Here is an 18210-nt window from a genome sequence, read left to right as displayed (position 1 = left end):
GATGTTATCATTTCTTCAGTTTTGGGTGGAATTAAATCTGAAAAAATGATCTGTTCAGGTGACTGGTAATGTAAGAATGTGTGCAGCAGATCTTATCTGCAGAGTTGGAGGGAGCTCTGGTGTGAAGACAGGACTTATGGAGCGCGGCATGTAGCCTCCGGAGCTAACGTTAACTATCTGTTAATGGTCAGTAGATACCTCAAAACAAAACTGCAGGCTGACTGCCTGTTAAATCACAATGTCTGGTTTTCCACTTCGACGTGTGTTAAATACATAGGAGGTGATGTATGAATGTGGGAGCTATTGAGTTGCTTAAAGACTCCTTTGACTGAGCTGAGCTGAGTAATGACCATAATGTTGTGAATAATATATCTAATTACTTATGCTGTTGAGTAATTAGTAAGGTGACATAATCACTTGAATTATGAATAATATTATAGTAATTGAGTAATATTTAATAAGTAATTGATCAGTGCTGATGCTGATCATCTGTAAACATTCTCTTTTCAGAAGCAGTTTCCTGTGGGTGTATTATCATTGATACAAAACAATGATGGATGATTTGCTGGAAGTAGTTTTTTTTATTTACAAACAAAATAATTTTGCTGTTTCTTTGGTGTTTCTTGACCTTGGTTTTTCTATAACATCTGTAACATCTGTAAGTTCTTTTGAAACTCATACTGCAGCTGTACTCCAGATACGTGATCTCTGAACTGCTAATGTCCCCTTTTTGGAGACAGACTGAAGAAGCAATATCTCTTAAGCACTGTGCATGCTGCACTTTTAGTCAGGTAAACATGTTGGTGTAAACAGGGTGTTCGACCCAAGGTATGAAAGGCTTTGGAAAGAAACACTCTAGTAGCAATGTAATTCTGTAGCACTCTTGTAGCAATTACCAGGAGCAAGACAGAGAAAAATGAATGAGATAAAAGGGAGGATTAGAGGATAAACAATAGCAGGAAAAACTTGCAGAGATAAGAAAGAGAGACTGGAGTACAGGCTGAAACAGGAAGAGAAACAAAATACCCGAGTGATTGTGGAGCCATATTGAATTTCATCATTTATTCAGTAGTTCAGCAGAATGAGAGAGGAAGGCAGGGCGGTAAAGTGAGAGTGAGAGGACCTAAGAGGCTTTAAAATACCCTGTAAGAAGTTTAATATCAGGTTTCCTAATCTCCTTTCTCCATTTCATCCCTCAACCATCAGCTCCACAGCTGGCAGACAGTCACTTGGGAAGGCCGGCCCCACTGTACTACAATGAGGTAATTTGCATTCACTTATGCTATTTCTGCCCCCAGTTACATTAAACTTGGGGGGGTTGGGGGTGGGTCACAGGAGGTGTGATCAGCTGGGTCTCTGTTCAGAACCATTTTATTTCTGTCTTTATTATTATAATTATTATTATTATTTCAATCCCACTTAGCACTTGTCAAACTGAATCACACTGTGAGGAATTAAAAAAAAAATCATACCATCAATAATTTCAGAAGCCACATATTATTATTATTATTATTATTAATATTAATATTATAACTACAAAAGGCTAGATTTCCCCAAGAATATTTACATGTGCTCACACCTGCAGCTTTGAAATATCTGAAATAGATAAAGCATTTCTTTTTTAAGTGGAAGCAGAAACACAGACTGAAGTTTCAGTTGAAAGGAAAGAGCTGAAATCATCAAAGTCTAAAATCATCAAAATCATCAGAGTATAAAATTGAGCTGGAAGTGAAAGTTGAAGTGGAAGTCCAGAGAAAATGAATGTTAGTTCAAGTGAACTGAAAGATGTGTATCTGCTGAAGAAGCAGCACAGAAAGAAGTTGTAGTAAAGATGCTGGGTAACTTGTGTTCAAACAGCGGAGGTTGTGTGAGTCATTGTGAGAACTGAAGAGGAAGATAAGGAGTTGAGATGTCAGTTGACTGAGTGTGATCACTACTGAAAGGAGCTTAACTGTCAGACAACGGAATAAGTACAGAATAGTGTTACTTGTGACGTTTAAGTAAAACTAGTTACCAGGCAGTCATCCCCAAGCTGCTTCTGGTAATGTAGAGACGGAAGGTAAATGGAAGGAACTTGTGTAGCACTTTTCTAGTCTTATTGACCACTCAAAGCGCTATACACTTGAAGCCACATTCACCCATTCACACACATTCATACAGAGCGTTTTTTACCACACATATAGCACTCTTCTACCACACACAAACACTCATACACAAATGCTACATCAAGGGCAGTTTTCCAGTATCTTGCCCGAGGGCACTTTAAAGTGCAGACTGAAGGAGCAGGGAATCGCACCACCTACCTTCTGATTAGTGGACGACCTGCTCTGCCTCCTGAACTTTTATACATTTTACAGACTGTTTTAGGTTACAACATGAAAAACTAGATTTAAAAATGTGGATGAGAAAGAAAAGACTTAAATATACACCATATATATATGTCAATATAACCATTTATTTCTCATTTGTCTTTTGTCAGTGGACACTTGAATGAAAGATGTAGATTCTGTAGAGTCTTCATTTTACTGTCATTCTAAAGAAATATGAGTTTTTTTAAGAAGATAATTGAAGAAAAATTTGTCTGTTTCCCTAATTAATTTGAATCTGTAATTAACATATGTGTTCACTGCATTTGACAAATGTTTAGTTTTTTCTCTGTTTTAAAAGTTTGACATCTCTTAAATATGGACATTTTTCAACAAGTCCAGAAAATGAGACCTTCCTCTTTCTCAAAACCGAGAGTGCAACACTGCGACCAGGTAGAAGAAAGGACAATGTGAAGGTGCACTGCTCATTTCTATGTTACAGTTGAGTATAATATGGTTTTGCAGTGAGCTGAGTCAGACTTCATGCTGAATCTATCTGGCAGAAAATGATGAGGCAGCTCAAGCTAATGAAACAACAGGATCAAATTCCTCCCCATTTATCTGTAAGAGATCTGAAGACCTGGCTGCTGACTGGAAATTATAGGAAGGACAGCATCTCTCCATGGCTGAACTGGCCTGGACCACAATGAGAAACTTCTGCCTCAGTCTGTTGGAGCAGGAGCTCCTGGTAACAGAGCTGGAGACAGAAAAGCAGCTTTAACAGGTGTTCAGCAGGAAGGTCAGACCGTAGGGCCTTCAGATGTTTGTGTCAATCATCTCTCAGCAGCAGAAGAGGATGCACAAACCTCTCTGTCCCTGCACAGCATGCTGCTGACATTCATTGTTGGCATTCAGATAAGCAGTGGTCCACTCTCTCCAGGGGCCTCTGCACCTGCAGAGCTGTTGGTGCTTAAGCAGAGCACTATGTCCCTGGTACCAGGGGTAGAGGACACTGGTCTGAAGTTCCTCCTGGAGGAAGCAGAGATTAAGAACAAGACTGAAGCTGCCATCACTGAGACTGGTAATGTAATAATGTCATAATGTAAATGGTTGACGTGGTGCAGCTACTACTGACTAGAACTAATAATTATAAAGCTGACAATTATTTCCTTGGTTAATAAGTAAATTGTTGGGTCCATAGAATGAAAAAAACAGTGATTACAGTTTAGTAAAGCCTAAAGAGATGTCATTAAATTGCTTGTTTTGTCTGAAAAATTGTCAGAAACCAAAAGATCAACAGTTTACAGCCGCAATCAATTAATCGACAAATAGTTTAATCTCTAATTACATTTAGATCAGGTGGCACAGTTCAATTTTGATTCTCAGTTTTCCCAAAAATACCCAGATTTTCCAACCTGACCCCCTGCAGCTGCAAACACAAGCACACGTAACATTGGCGTGTCATAAGGGATGTAATACTGCTTGTTACACTGCTGTAAGCCAGACAAGTACTGACCTTATGATAGACACTGGCTAATGCATGCTGGGAAGCATATGCGAATGGCTGAATTAGACGAGTTAAGTCAGTGGTATACTGACAGTGGCAACTAAACAATTTCAACTTGAGACTTCCTCGTGATTCATTACACAAACTTAATAATTAAAGAAAAGTTTATTTAATTGACTCATTATGAGATCTTGAAGACTGATTTTCCTTCATTCCCCGACTACAGAACACAGGTCAACAGAACTTATTAGTTTGTAATGAAATACTCATTAAGACTTCAAGTTTCAATTTTCACTTCAAATGCTGATAATTAAGGTTTCTGAGTTCTAACAACTTGTAATTGTTATTTACGGTTATTTAAGTAGCATCTTTATTAGTATTAATAGATTTATTAATCGAACTTACCAACAGCAGACACGGTGTCAATGGGAAGAAGGTGAAACATTAACATTCTAGCTTTGTTAATCTGTGTTTATTTATTTATTTATTTGACATGGTATATTTCAAAGAACATGACAATATATCGGCTTTAATCCAATAGATATTGGAATCACAAAGCTTTTATTGACAGACGTGAGGGGCTGTATCCTGATCTGTACGTCTGATTTCCTTTATCAACGCTGATTAGATAAGATGGTGATAAGTCGCCAACACGTTGCCATCTGTTTCAGCTGGAGTCCAGGGTGACACAGGAAAGGTCCTGACTGAATAATGTGACTGTGTTTCTATTTTGTCTCCAAACCTGCAGGGAAGCCAGCTACTTGTTATCTGTTAGCAGCTGTTCCATTCAGACTGACAAGAACCCAGTACAACACATGGCCACCTACACACACACACACATGCACACACAAACACAAACACGCATACACACACACACACTATGGGCCAGACTCCCAGATGCTGGGCAGACCAGGTAATTGAGAGGAGGAATGGATGGATAAAAGAAGAGAGAAACACGAGGAGAAAAGAGAGAAAAGAGAGTGTGAAAGTGAGCGAAAGATGCTGGTTTAGTCACAGGGGAGAGGAGGAGGGAGGTGTGAATGTGAAGAGGAGAGGAAACAGGAAGCTAGGGTTGCTGTGATAGTCCGTGTTACATGGTGTTCAGGCACACAGATTACATAATTTGCCCACCCTCTTTTTATCTTTTCTTTTTTTATAGACATTAAACCCTTTAGGTTCGTCTTTGCATACCAGCAGCACTGCCTTCATTCATCAAATAAAAAATAAAATACTAGTCTTCAAGACTTGGTCGGACGCTACAAATATAAAATCAAAGTGTCAGAGCGGAGTCGTATCATGTTACCTGATAACATTCATGAGGCAACCTGCAGCCCTTGTCAAACCTCCAGAGATACCAACACGTCTTTTCTTCTAAAATGGCCGGTGTCATCAGTAACACTGGTGTTGTGACAAGATTATTACCGGGTGGGAAACTGTAACTGTCCGCATCACACACACACACACACACACGCGTCACTGAGGAAGACGAGGACAAATAGGGACAGAGAGTACAGCAGAGAGGCGTGAGAGGAGGAGTGAAGAAAGGACAGAAAAGATGAGGAGAAAAAAAATAGGAGAGAAGAAGCAAAAATAGAGAGAAAGATAGGACGAGTGAAGCTGGAACCAAAACAGTGGTGTCCACTGGAAACATATCGACTGAGAAAAAACATATTTTTTTTCCAGCAAGGAACCAAATGTGATTTTCACTTGAAGGATACATCTACTGGCTTTTCTAACAAGAGTCATGTCTCTACACTATGTATTCAGCTCAACCCAGGGGGCAACTTAGCCTGATAATCAGACTGAATTGCCATTTCATTTCATTCAGCCTGACGTGGGTTTGAGCTAATTTCTCATCTGGAGACGGGGTTTATTTTGTAGTTCTTTTCCCCAACCAATCAGAACTAAGTGATGTTTTGTATCTGTCCAGCTGACGTCATTTTCACTGGAGACAGCAACAGCAATTTTCACACTTATTGAATAGATATATTGATCAAGAGCTGATATGCCTATATGTAAACTTAACATGTGGTCACATTTCAGCAGGAAAACAAGGGTCTTGCTGTGCACTCTTGTTTTGGCCAGCGCAGTATTTACCTGAACCTCCTCTCTCTCTCGTCTCCTTCACTCATGGATCTGCAATAGACAACACTATAACATCATATTTCATATTTTTTCTGTTACAAAGACATTACACACACACATAAAGTTGTACTACATTCATGGGTGCCTGTCATTGACATAATACCTTCCCTAACCCCTCACCTAAACCTAAACCTGATGCTAACCCTCAAACCAAGTCTTGACCAAACAGCCATTTATTTAAACTTGCTGGGTCTTCACCAAGCTGTTGGACCCTACAATTATAGTGGGCTCCCTTTGTTCAGACCCCACCAATATAGGAAAACAAAGCCACACACACACACACACACACACACACACACACATACACATAAATTAGCCTGACCGTTTAAATGCTGTTTGTAGAGCTCAATTCAGTTCACAGTGGGCAAGCTGGGAGCAACTTCACAGCCAATTCTCTAAATACCCCTACTGTGTGTGTGTGTGTGTGTGTGTGTGTGTGTGTGTGTGTGTGTGTGTGTGTGTGTGTGTGTGTGTGACTGTTTGCTAATGGGAATATGGCGGTGGCTTAAGTTTGCCAGCAAGCGTCTTCATTAGGGTTATAATGATGTCAACAGAGAGACAGACAGAGGGACACCCGGAGAGAGGACAGACACACAGACAGAGTGTAGGAGTGTTTCTTTCGTTGTGCTTTTCCGGCACAGATCTTTTACTCAGATGGGAGCGGGCGAGCATCGGAAACACTGGAGAAAAAGTGAGTGAGTGATGCCAATTAAATCCTGAGGAATGACTGAGAAGAAGAAACACCTACACACACATATATACGTGAGCGCACAAACATGTAAAGACACACACACAATTCAATTTGCCACCTCCCTTGTTAGAATAGAGTAAATGTGCCCCCGCCTGTTAATTTCATTATGATTTTGGGGGAAAATCGGATAGAAAACAACAAATTGCCACACGACAATTCCCATGGTTGTGTCTGCATAAATTTCCCACTGAGTGATGCGCACACACTCATTTGATAGGTCTCAGTCTTGGCAGCGAGCCCTGCCTCTGTGTTCCTTGACAAACCAGGGGCATAATGGATTCCACATAACACCACTGCACACACACACACACACACACACACACACACAACACATAAACACGGGGGAAAACACACAAGTGCAGAGGCATAATTGAGATGTTTCAACATGAGACAGAGAGGGAATCGGCGCACGAAGGCACATATGCAAATTCAGACAAACAAACAAACCACAAACACACACACATACACAACACGCACGCAGACACACAACACAAAGCTGTACCAGCCCAACCATTAGTCAGAATAGATGTAAGCTTAAATTACAGAGGCTTTTAGTGATTATAATCAAGGGGAAATGTCCAACGGATAGTGTGGATGTTCACTGTGTCTCATCATGTACTAAAAAAATGCAAATGCTTTTACATTTAGAAAGCGTCCAGTACTTCTCTGACATTTAACAAATGCATGAGTTTTATGTCTGTTTTGTTTTCCCTCTCCTCCATTCCTGCATCCGAGTGAAATCAAAACTAAAAGAACAGAAGAAAAAAAAACTAACTAACTAAACTTCACCAATTTAAAGGGAGACTATGTAACTTTCGTAAGAGCTGTGGCCATAATGATCTGATTAATGTGACCGAAAACATCTGAAGCCACTGCTGTTGTGTTTTTCTACAATACAGCTTCTCGGCGCTAGCTTCACACTGACTGAGTGATACTGATAGAGGAATTTAGTGAGTTAGTCAACATGCGATTATGTTCCACTAATGTTACAATCGATAGTCTGATGTAGCTTAGCTCTGCCGATAACACGCTTAGTTACAAATCCTACATTGACAATAAATTTAAGATTTAAATTCTGTCTTTCTCCTTCCTCAGTGATTAAAAACGTTGCTAATTAACCTCAATACTGTCAATAATTAGAATAGAACATTTCTGTCTCACCTGCCTACGCTGAAATCAATTATTTTAGCAGCTTAGCATTTTTGCAGTTACTTAAAAGTTATGACAGTCAATAGTATCATACAAATAATGGCGATTCTAGGACGCAAACATATGTAAAACTTTTCGTTTTATTTCATCACCGCAGTTAAAACGCTAGTGCAGCTGATACCCAGCGTCCACCCGCAGGTTCTTAACAAATATCAACACTCCATTTCTACAAGATACAAGTTACAAGAATTAGCTGATTGCAATAAACAAGGAGATATAAAGTTATTCTATGTCTTTACAGGATCTTCCTCTGTTGCCATTTTGCACCCAGGGAGAGGTTCATTTTATTCCTTTGGCAACCCAGATTTCAACATTCACAACCTGATCCTCACATTTCCTCCCATTATACCATCATCAATAGGGGCCAGATTTCACACCGGGTGCCAGTCGCCTCTGAACGCCAAACTGGATTGCGTGTCAGCTCAGTTCTAACATGTTTTCTGCCAGCCTGTTACTGCTTCCGTTCGTTTGTCATTAATCCAGGGAAGGTGTTTGCTGAGTGCAATGTTCTTTTCCAGCAAAGGCATTGCCTCACATTCATCCAATTGCCATCTTTTTCACCTAGGACATTTCTACTGTCAGCTACTGGAAGTTTCCCATTAATATGGCACCAATCTCCCAGTTGAGCAACATTGTGGCACCTTGTTGAAATATTCAGCTTCCTAACAGTTGATTTTTGCGAGCAATTACCACTTTTGTAACTTGCAGCATGAGGATTTTAACCTGCTTCATAGACCTGCATTAGATCCTTGAAGTTACTTGGTATAAAAGTGAAATCGCTCACTTGCTTTTTCATTTACCAGAGACCCCCTCGACCCTCTGAAAGCAACCTTGTGTGGCCCCAGAGCTTCACTTTGAGTCCTACTGGATTAGGTCACCGCTCCTCTCACCTCAGGATGGAATAAATGGAGAGAAAGGAGAGCAGTAACACAGTGAGTTTGTAAAGTTGACAGGTGTTAGAGTTACAGGGTCATTACCACCCTAATCACCCAGTAATGACACACTGGGAGAGATGGGAACGAAACACTCTTCTCCCCCCTTTCTTCTTCTCTGCGTCTCCCTCCAGCTCTCTCCACCTCTCCGTTTGACCTTGCAGCAATCAATCGGTATGCAGCCGACTCCGCGCTGATTGCAAACTGTGTGCACAACTGTCTTCGTGTGAAATAAGATGAGTTGAAAATGCTGTCCGGCAGCTGTGATTTTGAGCTGCGTGTGTGTGTGTGTGTGTGTGTGTGTGTGTGTGTGTGTGTGTGTGTGTGTGTGTGTGTGTATATGTGTGAGTGAGGGGACTGCTTGAAAAGTGTGTGTTAAAGTCTGTGTGTGACAAGTCAAGAGGAAAGTGGTTGTGACATGTGGTGTGCTTGGTGGGCAGCAGCAGTGATAGCATGTTGCAGTGTAGCAGAACACAGACACACACACGCACACACACACAAAGGCAGTGAACAACCCGTCACTGTTGCATTAAGAGGTTTTAGCACTTCTTCCTTGAGTCTGTGAGAAAAAAAGACGCATCACACAAAGACACAGACACACTCTGACCTGCTGTTGGGAATGGAAGTGGATTTGCGTTTGGAAAACGTGTTTCAAACCAGATCAAAAGGTTTCTGGTTTGCAGAAACCTGGACTGCATTTCAGACACAGAGTGACAGATGTCTTTCTTTCGAATAAAAAAAAAAAAAAGGGCTCTCATTTTTGTTCAATGTCTAAACGCCATTCACTGCAGCGTACAGCGACTAACCTTGCGGGGCAGCTGGATTTCTCACGAGTGAGAATCCATCTTGCCAGTGGCCAAACCAGCAGCTGCAGGTGTGTCTTAGGTGTGAAGACAGCAAGAAGCTGCTGTTTTAGCGAGGTTAGTGTAGATGCTGCTTTAGCATCACTTATATTAGAATATTAGAAGAAGAGCAGAGAACAGCACTGAAGGCACATCGACAAGAGCTTGATTTACCACCAACCAGCTGGTTGTGAAAAAAATGGGAAGGTTGCAGAATCTGATCAGTTGAAATCAGCCTGTGATAGTCGATGAGAGACGGATGGTTCATCCGATCACCTGCCAGGCACTTTTTGAAAGCAACTTGCTGTTTTTTAAACAGTTTCCAATGAGGCCTTCCCAGATAGTTCCGAGTAACCGACTATCTGAGGCATCAGGTTACACGGTGACAAAACTCTGCTGAAAGCTTCCTCTAGCCTTTTCCAAATTTTACTGGGATCCACATAGTTGGATGGAGTTTCGAAAGCCTTTTATTGAATCTAAATCCAGTTCTGAATCCCTTATCAAATCTTTGTAATTAGTTTGTTTGGTGGGAAATGAAGAAAGTTCTCACTTTCACATGATGGAGAGCAGGTTAATATTTAAGCAGGGATTTGTCGTCTCCCTCTTTGTGAGTACCCTCCTGCAAGTATTGTATTTGGCAGTTGTTTTGTTGACTTGGTGAAGTGCATCCAGAGAGATGCATCTGTTATTCAGCCTACCAGCGGGGGAACCCTCAGGGCCGTCTAGGTTTTTAGAGGCCAAACATATCAATATTTTAAATGTTGTATTTAATCTCTTCCATTTAATAATTTTTCTCTTCTAATTAGAATTTTTGCATCATTTACTATCAAGTTGAAAGGGTTACTGTCCTAAACCTATGAAAATAGGAAGGCTCATTCAGCTGTGTGTGTTTGTTTAGAAAATGGCAGGTGAATTAACCAATCACATTTGATTTATAATGGGTGGGACCAAAAATCACTGTCTTAGGCTCTTCCTGAAGGATCAAGGCCAGAGCTATCGCACGGGGGAAATCGTCATCGGCTTTTCGGATAGGTGCGTTCGCTTCACTCGACCCTCCTTGGGTGAAAACACAATAGAACATTGTGGGGACAATACCAATTTGTCGGCAACAAACTAATGAAAACAACCATACCCATACCCTGTGTTTGATCAGCGTTGAGTTGAAGGCCCAGCTCTAAAACTCACAGAGCGGTACTGTAGCCTACCCTCATTGATATAAATGAGGTGGACAAAATAATGGAAACATGGGTTAGTATAATGCAAAACATTTCAACAGCATCCCCCAAACTGCATCCTGACTACATGATGATTAACTGTACCAACAAATAACGAACATTATAACATGAAGGGATTTATTGCAGAACTGCTGTAATAGATTGAATTTATTTTATCTAGATCTACCTAATGAACTGCCAACTCTCAACGCTCTACCACTTCAAGACATATATATTATTTATTTTCATTTAGTATTTCCTCTAAAGTCAAGCTGAAGATTTTAACAATTCCCGTTTTCTACTACAGAGATTCACATGTCGCCAATCTCAAGGTGAAGAGAACCTGATTAAAGTTGAAAATGTGGGAAGAGCATGAGTGTGGCAGGTTGGCATAGTTTAGCAGCTTTTTTGACAGGTTGTTTTTTTGTATTCTTAGATACAAGCCTGTCTCCTATACAAAATACTTATATACGAGTTGTTCAGAGGCAACCTGCTTTAGTTTTCATGTAGTGCTACATTTATAGTTGAGTCACCATTGCAACACTAATTGCTGTTGCAGTTTAGTTGTATAGAGACGTAGGTGTTAGGGTTGTTAGGCAAAACTGGGGGCTGATATTGACTTAACTAGGAATCATGGTAAAAAAGTTTCAGTTAAGTTAACAAGTGGAACAGCTGCTTGAATTAGCCTCTGCTGACATTTCCTCATTAACACACTGATTCTTGTTAAGTTTTACAATGTGATCAGTTTCAGTCTTTTAAGAGCAATCCGTCCATCTAGGACACTGTAACGCTTGAACACACTTTAAGCTCTGTGGAGTCACAGAGTTTATGGTTGGTGTGTTTATTTGTGAACAAGCAGACTGCACACAGCGGCAGAACGGCTGGGAAACGCAACAGCGCTGGTCTGAAGGATGAACCAATCACAACTGACATCAGGAGAGAAGCCTTAAAGGACACACACTCAGATAAATACTCGCTGTTAAGAACGTGTGTGTGTGTGTCAGGCAGAGAAATCAAGACCGCGTGGGTGTATGTATAAATGTTTCTGCTCATCAGCGATGAGCTTTTATCTTTTTTCTTGAGTTAAAAAAAAGAAGAAAGGGCTTTAGCACAGAAAGATTGTCTCATATCATTTTGGCACAAAGACAGTGGGTTAGTTCATCTGCAGACTGATGAAGGTGGACCCGGCTCTTTGTTGTGTGATTCCCAGAAAACATCAGAATATTTATGAGATATAATGGGTGTGTGTTCGTACATGCTTATTTTTGTGTGTTCATGTGTGTTAAACATAATGACTCAAGGAATTGTTAAATAATATGCAATTATGCTGCAAATATTTTTACACAACATGGTTTGAAATGAGCTTGAATCATGAGTTTGTTTTGGACCTACTAGGTGTGAAGCAGCAACGGGACTGGGTGCGCGCGTGTGTGTGTTTGTGTGTGCGCGTGTACAGCCATGACAGCCCACACAAAGTAGCAATTAGTTTTACACAATAATACGCATGAATTCAACTCTCAATTAGAAATAGTTCACTTCATTTATTGTTCCCATGGAATTGTACTGCAGGTGTGAGCATGCTGTGGAGTCGTGTTCGTTGTGTGTGTTTATGTGTTTGCAGCTAAAGATACTGCTCTGATTAATCACCTAAAAAAATACACACACCCACACAAACACGCACGCACGCACCCACCCACGCGCACGTGCAGTGCACCTGAAGGTTGCGGTCCAGTTGTCTTTACCTCTGAGCACATCAGAAGGTGACATTGGTTTGGCAGAGTAGGAGAGTGTTTCCAGCTCGGGATCTTGGCATGTTTGTGTGTGTGTGTGTGTGTGTGTGTGTGTGTGGGGGTGTCCGTGTGTGTGCTAGGACTCATGAATGTCCTATCTATTAATAGGACATTCATGAGCATTCTTTTAATTTGATACTGCTTGTTCAAATGAAAGTAGTTTGTAAGAGTGTAGTAAGAAACAGGCAGAGAAGTCAGAGACAAAGTGTTTCCATAATATCTTGCTAAAAAGAGCCATATTGAATATTTAGCACCAGACAAAGAATAAGAGAATGGTGATGACTTTTTAGTGGCAAGAATCTTAAAGTACTTTAGCGAGAAACACAGGGACAGGGTGACCTATTTTAAAAAGAAAGCATTCAGTCACTAGTATATGATTTTTGCTGCTTACTGAAGACAGGGAGGTAGCCTCCATTGAAGCTACTTTTACAAATCACAGTAAAGTGGAGGAGGCAATGATAACAGAACACCAAAATGGGATTTTAAAATCCGAATGATCAAAAAAAAACCCGCAGCCCTGAAGGATATCACAGTGGCTTAAACCTTTTGAATGTTACTGCGAGATAACCCTGTTGAGAATACGTTGCCTATTTTACATTTTCATCCGTGAATGCCAGGTTTACCAGAGGAGCGTTTGACTGACAGGCTGGAAATGCAGAGTCACACATCAGAACAGGAGGAATTTAATCGCCTCAGGATAACTGGTCTCTTAATGAGCATCTTGAATGAGCCCTGTGTCTCGATATGACTAAAGGATTACATGTTAATACTGTCAAAACCTTTTAAGGGCCGAGAATGACTTACTGCTTTGCTGTTTTTTCAGTGCGGCAACCAAGAAACTGATTAAAATCTTTAGACCCAAAGTATAAAAAACACAGTTTTGAGCGTGATCAATGACTTTTAGTCACTTTATTAAACATTACAGCTGCTATAATACATTTTTTCATATCGTCAATGAATGAAATAAATAAGGCGTAATAGTCGACCAAGTTTTCATTGATCAGTTGGTCATAGGAAAAAAAATCTATCCCCTCAGGAAGTGGCGACAGTCGGTGAATTTCAGACAGAGATATTCAGAGATATGGTTTACACGGCTGCGGTTATTTGATAGCAATTACATATGTGGGGCAGGAAGTTCTAAAGTGTGGGATCATTTCGAGAGGCTAAAGGACAACTCTTCGCCTATCAATTGTAGACCTCAAACATGAAATGAATATGTGCTATTAGCCTTATCTAAGTGTTCGTGGGAACGGGAGAAGCTAAATTATCTGGCTTAGGTTGTGTAATGTTTTGAAATACATCAACAAAATGTTCAGTCTCCTTGCTGGTTGTTCTGACACATTCAGAACAATTACTCAATCAGTATCGCCAACAGGAAGCTCACTTTGTGCACACGCTTATGTACGTTTTTTGTTTTTCTCTGTAATGTACAGTAGCACAGTATCAGCAATGTTTCATATAAGGCTCTTTCTCAGCCCTGGAACTCAAACCATTTTCTGATGCCCCCCCAAAATTTAGTTAACTAATCAGAAATTAAAATCAGAAATTCAGTGAACACTAGTCGAGCAACAGCTTTAACTAACGATTACTAGTGGAGTATGGGGCATAAATACATGTAATGTGAAAGGGGGCACTCATATTGATGAATCGCCAGAAAATGACCACCTGACTCTGAGCTTCACCTGAGCTCTTCAGAGATTTATGGCGTCCTTCTTGTGTTGGTGGAACCCAAAACGGAGTGAATATATTACTTACATTTGGACTGCAACAACACTCTGCCTATGTAAATCCATGATTGCTCTTTGTTAATAAGCAACTGTTTGCTGACAGGCTCACCATATTGATTTTAAACAAGGGATAAGACGTGTTAAGTTGTATGTTAAGTAATTGTTGTGGATGGCGCAGGGGCTGAGAACCACCTGAGGTAAAGCTGAGGATGGAATCCAATACAATCATGGAACATACAAACATGGAGAGTATTATCACACTTGGCCACTCGCCAGCAAACAGCCATGTGTAATCAAACTAAAACCATAATTATATGTCAATAATTTGACAAATAATTGATTTTCGTCTTGCTTAAACATTAGAAAATATAGTTCCCCATTTGCTGTTTGCATAGCAACATCGAGGCCTGCTTATTAAAAATGAATCAGATCAATTGGGAGCCAGAATTTTAAGATATATCCAGGACAGATTCACACAGGATCTTACGATGTCTCTGGATTTTACAAAGAATTTTTCTTCCTTTGTTTCTCTTTCATCCTCCCAGTTGGATTTCTTCCACACTCCTGCGCACATGTTACTGACTTCAAACACATCATCCAAACTTGTTCACTTGTTCTCATTCAAAAATATCTGAACATCATTCGTTCTTCCTCCTGTGTTTCGCCTCGCACGATGTGTGTTGATCTGAACCGCCTGCTTCCTGTTTCTGTGCCTAACTTTTCTTTGTTTCTAGAGAGTTAGCTGCAGCTACATCTGGAGTTTATTCACTGTTTAATATCAGCAGGTCTGAAAGGAAGAGATATTTAAAAACGCCACACAAAAGAAATACGGTTAGAATAATTAGATAATTAGATGTACTTCTCCCATTACTCGACAGAGGGATTTCTATTAGGGAGAAAGGTTAGGGAATTTTTGTTTCACAAAGAGATGGAGTTACAACTGACGGCAGCGAGAAACGGTGGAGGCGAATTTAATGTCAGCGAGACAAAGAGATGCACAGATAGACAGGACAGCAGTAAAAGTTGCATGTCCGATGCCTTTTAAACAGCGGCGCAGTCACTGTCACCCTCACGAGCCTTCAGTGTCTGCCTCGATGACGGAGTTGGACTGAGGGAGAGAGAGAGAGTGAGAGAGCAAGGTAGAGCAAGTGTAATGTCATCTCTGAAAGTGAAAGAGGTAAAGGCTACAACCTTTGTACAGCTGACGGTGCCTGACACACTGACTGTTAACAATATAATTACATCACTGTCTGGCAGACAGCCCAGCTCTGCCTAACCCAATATAATACAAGCAGCCTGGTCAAAGTAAAGTCTTAAAAGAGAAAGACAGAAAAGACACAAGCAGAATTCCCAGCGCTGCCTAATCTAATACAGAACAAGGCTTTCTGCTGTGCTGTGGGGCCCTGGATCTGCTTTTATGTGTTACTTTACCAGGTTCAGAGAATTACCTGCTTCCTGAGCCAACCTAAAACAGGTGTCAGATTATTTGTAGTTGAGTTATATTATTATTATAGTGTTTTGCTTACATCCTAGCTTAATGGCATTCACAGTAAAGTAAAAACCAGCGTTAAAATCGAAAATACTAAATATTAAACACTACTGGGCCATATGGATGGTCACCCTCCACCGGCTCCATGAAGGGAGAAGCTTTTTTAGTGACAATCTGTAGCTTCTTGTAAACACATTGTCATGATTATTATCAATAGTTATTATGCCTCTGCACCAGTGACAGCCAGGGCTGGAGGCATCTCAGTAATTCCTTGAGCGAGTTTGGAAATTTGGCACATCCATCCACGTGGACTCAAGGATGAACTGATTAGAATTTGGTGGTCAAAGGTCAAAGGTCACTGTGATCTCACAAAACAATTATGACACAATTTCACACAAATGTCTGAGATGAAATGATGAAGTGATGACAGTTTATATCCAAATAGTTCGTCAGGTCAACTTCACTGTGACATCATAATGTTCTGCAAAAACACTTCTGGCCATTATTCAATGCTGTAGCTGTAAATGCTGGAAGGAGAGATTGTGACCATATTTCCTGCGACTCGGCAGGTTGGCTGAGGCAAACAACCACAGGGTGGAAATTCTAGTTTTAAGGATTTTATTACAAACGTAAACCATGTAGGAAACACTCCTGACCAGAAGACATGTTTGTTGTTTCCTGCTTGTGCTTGTCCTATTCGTGGTCAGTTAGGTCGTTTAATGATGATGTCTTTAAAGGAAATGACTTGAGAATCTTGGGAAATAAAGGCAAATTGAACGTGCCATTATCCTGTTATTGCCACACGTGGCCCCAGGGACCGCTGTTCAGCAACAGTTACATTGTGTCGCTTTAAGGCTGAAAAGGGATTAAAAAGTGATGATGCCTTCAAGTGCGCCTCCTTCTGTGTTTGTTTTTGTAATGAAAGGGTGGGTGGATATACTCAGAAGGGAAGCTAGAGGTAAAAAATTAGCTACGGGCCCCAGATGTGTTTGTGGTCATTTGATTAGACAGAAGTTTGTGTAGTTGTAGTTGTGTACTGTACTTTCGTGGCACAATGAATGTGTGGCCTTTTGGGCCCCATGTTAGTTGTATTCTCTGTGCAGTTGGCTATTTATAACTGATTCAAAGAAACTAAATGGCAAAAGTCACTGGTTGCACAGGAGGTGGGTAAATTATGTTTTAATTGATTATTGATTGATCATTTACAAAGTATAAATGAGGACAAGGCTAGATAGTGATGTGTTGCGTGCAATAGTTAAGGTGAAAAGAGAAAGGTTGCTTATTATTCATAGTTTGTCACTAACATCATGGTAACCAGATGGTGGGTGTTTCCATCACCATATTATGTAATACACATTTAGGTAGTGTGGGCCTACATTATGCAATATTAGTAGTTGGATTAAAGCGTAATCTCTGTGAGAATGTGTCATACTGAGGTTTATGAAAAGCATGATGGAGGCTTAAAGGTGGCTCACAGGCAAGATGAACAAATATCAGATCAGATGAATGGTATTGACTGTCGGTTATCCTCACTATGGGCACTTAGAGCATCTTAGTGGTAGGAGTATTATCCATTCACACAATGGACAATAAGGGACAACAGGTAGAAAGCCTCAAAAGTTTGTATCTCCCAGTTTTAATTGGGCTCAATGAGGAGCACAAGATGCAGTTGAAAAGCTCTGAGGACAGTAAGTGGACCTTTGTTTATATCACTCCACCATGTACTGACAAGTTCAAAAGAGACACATATGTTTCTTCTAACACTGAGCTTTAATGTGATGCAGCTGCACTGCTCTTTAACATTCTGCATTTTTCTGCCACACATCAATTACACAAATTACATACGTGAAGTGAAAATATAAACTGCACATATACCACACACACTTAATCATGCGTGGGTTGGTCTGTCAGTCTCTGTGAGTATGCAGAATGTATAAATAGACGTATGTAGTAGTGTATGCAGACAAAGAGGCAGGACAGAGCACTTACACTGCCAGTTCAGTGGGTTCTGATCCACTGGGGCCAGCTGCACTGAAAAATATGTACAAAAACCAGTGAACCTTGACAGGTTTGGACCAAAAAGCCTTCAGTCAACTAATGCACTGTATTCTGTAATTGTTTCTTTTGCACACTGGTACTGTGATGCATGAAATAAACATAAATCGTTGCAATCACTTCAGATATAATGCGTCCCTTACATCCATTTGTACATAACTCATTCCTTTCAAATCAAACATCATGACTCAGAACTAACTTACAGTCATAATGTTTGTTACTGCCCCCCCCCCCCCCCCCCCC

General features: G+C 40.5%; 1 protein-coding gene across 2 annotated transcripts in view; it reads left to right on the top strand.

Annotated features, from left to right (window-relative positions):
- lrfn5a (leucine rich repeat and fibronectin type III domain containing 5a) overlaps nt 1–18210 on the top strand; it is a 115480-nt gene that overhangs the window by 20378 nt on the left and 76892 nt on the right. The window contains exon 2 of one of the 2 annotated variants that reach the window (XM_087170006.1): nt 1207–1262. The exons of the other annotated variant lie outside the window; for it this stretch is intronic. The gene's annotated coding sequence lies outside the window, so the exon portion shown is untranslated. The remainder of the gene's footprint in view (nt 1–1206; nt 1263–18210) is intronic. 2 annotated transcript variants of the gene reach the window in all.

This window comes from Seriola lalandi, unplaced genomic scaffold (assembly GCF_002814215.2).
Source record: "Seriola lalandi dorsalis isolate HSWRI2012SDOR001 ecotype SW California unplaced genomic scaffold, Sedor1 jcf7180002054925, whole genome shotgun sequence".
NCBI classification, from domain to species: Eukaryota; Metazoa; Chordata; class Actinopteri; order Carangiformes; family Carangidae; genus Seriola; species Seriola lalandi.
Note: the sequence above shows the minus strand (reverse complement) of the source record. Positions and strands in the feature narration are given on the sequence as shown.